We start from the raw sequence: 4850 nt of genomic DNA, 5'->3' as shown, positions 1-4850 counted from the left end.
CGGGCCGGTCCCCGTCCGTTGGAACTGTGTACACTAACTACAGACAAAACTTTCTTGCGGTTGTGTCCTTTACTTTCTTGTACGCTGCCGCCCCGAAAAAGTTGTTCCTCGAAGCCGCCGAGCTTCGGTGAGTGTCTCTGGGAGTCGTCTGTTCGATGGTACGAGACAACGATCCCGGTGGACAGTAAACACTAAATAAACGACGCTTCACAACTTCGGTCGGTTCCCCGTTCGGACACAATGTCTGGCCGGCCGGCCGGCTGGACGCCCGGAAAACATTGACCACAGAGATACGGGCCAGAAACATGTATTTTGCTTTCTTTTCTCTCCCTGTCGAGCCAACATGCACGTTCGATCTGTAAAAGGATTGTGGCGAGCTGGCAATGAAGTTGGCTGCAGTCTATTAAAAACCTTAAATCTTGAAAGTTTCCTACAACGGGGAACCTTTGGGGGAAAAAACTCGTAAACCTAATGGAAGTTTATGCCCGACTGACACAAAGATCAACCGGAGGCCGCAGGCTTTTTACCTGATTTGCTTGTGATGTGGTTTCGGTTACTGTTTGCTGAAACTGTGCTTAGTTAAATTAGCATACCGGCATGTAGGGCAACGGAGTTTGAGTAAGGTGGTTACTTTTGGAATGCATTTGCATCGGCCAATCAGAAAACTTCGCCCAAAAATCTGATATTTAATTTAAGCATTCAATCATCCTTTCCACTTAGCTTTGCTTATCTGTAGTGGCGGAAAATCTAAGTATCTACGAAGAATAAAGTATAAATCAAATAAAACACCCGTTAACACGTGGGTAAAATAACAGGAAACTATGTCACGCAAAAGTTGGATGTTTGCATTCAAATTGCATACCTTTTGGCGTATTTTCATGTTGTAAATGAAGCACGCATTAATAGGATCGCTTTCCATTCTTAGCTTCCTCGGGCTCCGTGTTATCACTAAATTCCTGTGCGTCAAAAGCACGGACAGCCCACTTAAGACTTATGCAGAACACGTCTAGATCAGCATGTCAAGAGGGGGCATAGCAAATAATCCCTTGCCATTGGTTAGTCTTCAAGCTTGTTATTTCTTTTTAAACAACTTCTAACACACAGCGTAGACGATTGCTCCAAAGGCGACAGTTTTTGCTACGGCTGCATCGCGAACCCGAGACTCATAAATCATGCATCGTCCGGGCGCAGCAGCAACAGCCGCGGAAAATCGCTTACGAAAGAAAAAGTGCTCGAAAGAAAACCGTACCGGCACTGGAGAAAGTCTGCGCACTGCAAGAGTAAAAACAAAAAAAAAGGGAAAATCTCTCCGTGGAAACAGCAGTCGCTGGCCGGGATTATGGACGATGCAGAAAGATCACAAGAGCGGAAAACAGAATCGTGTTCAGCAAAGTGAAACGATGAAAGTGCGGTGCGGCTAAAGACGGCGGCCGCCCGAAAACCGCACAACTAAAGACAAGAACAAGACGTTGCATTGCGAGTGGCCAACACGAAACGAAACGCAAAGGAAAAGTGGGAAAGGCCTCTCCCAACGAAAAAAAAAAACCGAGACAGAAGAAGCCGAAGTCGTCGGGCGGTAAACGGAAGCATAATGAAGCGCCGGAACATATTTTCCGCTACACTAATCGAGTGCAGTTGCACTTCAGCGACGGGCGAGCCGGTTCAAAAGCTGAAAACTGCTGACTGGCGGTGGTTTTTGGAGTTGGGAATCAAAGAAAGTGGTCGCCTCTTTCGAGTGTGTCGAATTCTTGGGCCGGGAAACTCTCAAAGCTCTCCACTTCGGATTTTGCTGCCATTGCCTTTTGCCGTCAGGGCAAAGATTCCGCCTCACGAAACCGACAGGAAAGTGTATCATATTTAAATATCTTCACATCCCTCAGTGAGCACCACCGAAAAGTGAAGCCACGATGCTGCCGGCGACCATGGCTAGTGGAAAATTTTCAGTACTGGCTCGCTTCGCGCTTTTTGGAGCACTTCTGGAACGACTGGCTGTCCATCGCTCAGCTCTACGTCAGAGATGAAGCCAGTTTGGTTGCATTTGATTTTCTCCGACATTTGATTCGACCGTTTCTCGGCGGGGCTTTTAACTGCTTAGCTGCTGGAGGATTAAGATCGACATAAAGTCAAACAGATAACAAAGCGTCAAACGCTGGAGTGCAGCCACGGTTGCTGCACGGGCGGCCATTCGACATGCTCTCGCCAAACTAATTAAAACCTTGCATTGAAAGTGTGCGGCAAAATTTACTGGCGTGTCACGTTGATGTACGGGCCGCAGAACATGGGAGTCTGGATAAAATTTTTGCTCCAACTTATCATGATGGATTGCGGCGCTTGTTTCTTAGCCGCCTGTCTGGAGCCTCGTAATTCAAACATTTTGTAATTGCTTGACGGGGCTTATCGTCATTACGAGTGGCCATTCGGTACGGAATCCCGGAAATGATGAGAAGTCGCACTTCAATTGGCCAGCAATTACCGTTCAGATAAGATAAGCCAGGACACGAAACCATCTGCATACGTTGATGCCGTTTCACCTAGCCGTTGGCTACTGCCGGCTAGGCTGTTGGGTTGAAATGCTGCCTTCAAACAAAAACCAAAGCCTCTCTTCACTAACTCGATGGACAAGATGATTAAAGCTGGTCGCTAGTCACAAAAAGAACGCGCCCATAATCTACTCTGTGCCAAAAAAGGCTCTGTGCTATGATCCTTGGATGCAGTATATTTCGTATTTGTGGCTTTCCGAAGAAAAGGATGAGAAAATTTGGGGGACTATTCTTCGGCTGGTAGAAAATGGCGACACACAAAGGCTTTTCCATGCGAAAGCGACACATCGAATGGACCGCACAATGGAAGAACTGAATTGTGGAAATATTTATGAGATTTCCATTCTCACTTACAGCAGTGACCGGGCAGAGCAGTTTGGTTGGGAAAAACGCATATGTTAACGGCTAAGGAAAAAACGATCACAAAAAATGTCATAACGTCTGAAATGGGAAATCGAAATAACCGAAAACCATTGTGAGGGCTCCAAGCAGCTGAATATGCAGTCAAACTTGAATTCGTTTTCGTGCAGTAAAGGCCCTGTTTGGAACATTTATTTATATTTTGGGCCAAAAGGCAAAGGACCTGATGCCCGAAATACCGTTGTAAAAGTGGAATATATCTGGGGCACGTGCAGCTATTGCCGTAACACAGTTTCTTACTAAGTTTAATTGAACGACCAATGTTGGCATGTGAAAAGCTTAGCTGATACGGAACTTTCAATCGACGCAGTGGGTCGCAGAAGTAGTCTAAACCCAACTTAGCCACCACTTTTCCACTGTGACACTTTTGCTCAGCGTACCCCAGACAAAGCCCGCCGTTCTCTCAGTTGAAGAAATGTCCATTTGGTTCGCCGTTCGACGGTTTGTTGCTTCGTTCGTTCGGCTTTTTCTCTGCTCCGAAGATTTATTGATAATTTAATGCCCACAAAGCGAGTTTGCGAATAAATTTCCGTGGCTCTATTCATTCAAATTTCGATAACCGCAACCGAGTGGTATGTGGCACATTGCCACAGAAAGAACCACGATCCGGCGAGAAAGCGAACCGCCCGAAGCGAAACGTTCTACGTCTTCGGTCCTTCGGTGTTGTTGCATTGTTGCACGACCGAAACGGGCTAAAAATGGTGACCATAAATCTTCCGCCGCTTTTCCGACCAACACGAGAAGGCACGTATGCAGAGGCGCGCGCGGTGAGCCCGGTCCCGGTTGACAGGCTTGATTCGCGCGGCCATGAGAGTTGCTCGTTGGCAAATGGCAAAGCAGAGAGATGGGTTTGCATTTCTTCGCCTGGACCAATCTGGGCCAACTAGTGCATACTAGCATTAGTGCGCAGGTCATTTAGCCACAGCATTGTTAACGACTTTTCATCGTCAGATCGGACTGGTGACTGACCGAGAGAATATCGCCACGGAATCGTGGGAATCCTATGTGAACGAGTCCAGTACTTTTTTCAAGCCAACCAAAATTGGAATTCGAAGATGTTTAAGGACTTTATTGAGGAAATGGCTGATATTCATGGTTTAATTCGTTCCGTTTATAGATCTACAGATTCTGCTAAGGTATCTCCCAGCAACATGACCATACAGTATTATGAAATTTTACTCCCAATATTCGTTTAATAAGTTAGGGCAAAGACGCTGAAAGGATAAATTTTTGGGTAAGATGGCGTTGATGGCAAATGGAGAATGGGCTCCACTGATGCATACAGCTTTCTGAAACCCAACACTTCAGTTAAAATATTACTTACACTGCTCATTACACGCAGATTCCTACTAAATCTCTTTCAGTCATTCGACGATTTTCCAGTACGCTATTCTGTATTTTTTCTACTATTTCAGATGTTGTGTCCGTTTTTGGACGTCCTTGACGTGGATCGTCTTCAAGGCTTGTACTACCACGTCTAACTTCACCAACCCATTCTTCTATTGGACTAATAGAAAGCAAAGAATCCTTGGATACTTTCAACATTCGTTCATAAATTTCCTTTGCCTTTAAACCTTCCAAAAATAAAAATTTAATTGCTGCACGATACTTGATGTTTGCCGTTGTAAAAAAATTCGACACGTCGATACTAAATGGTTTCGACACAAAAAATTTAGTGACCGATAGAAATGAAACTTCACGTACGTTCATTTGAAAAGTTCAACAATATAACAAAAAAATTAGACTCGTAGCAGCGCCTTTTGTTGTCGACGCTCCGAATTTAATGACTAGCCTAGTATTATTGTATTAATTTTATTGCCTCTACTGTTGTGTATATTTCTAAACAATGAACTACGAACCATTTTGTGTGGTAAAGTTTCAAAACAAAAA

This window comes from Anopheles bellator, chromosome 2 (assembly GCF_943735745.2).
Source record: "Anopheles bellator chromosome 2, idAnoBellAS_SP24_06.2, whole genome shotgun sequence".
Taxonomy (NCBI): Eukaryota; Metazoa; Arthropoda; class Insecta; order Diptera; family Culicidae; genus Anopheles; species Anopheles bellator.
Note: the sequence above shows the minus strand (reverse complement) of the source record.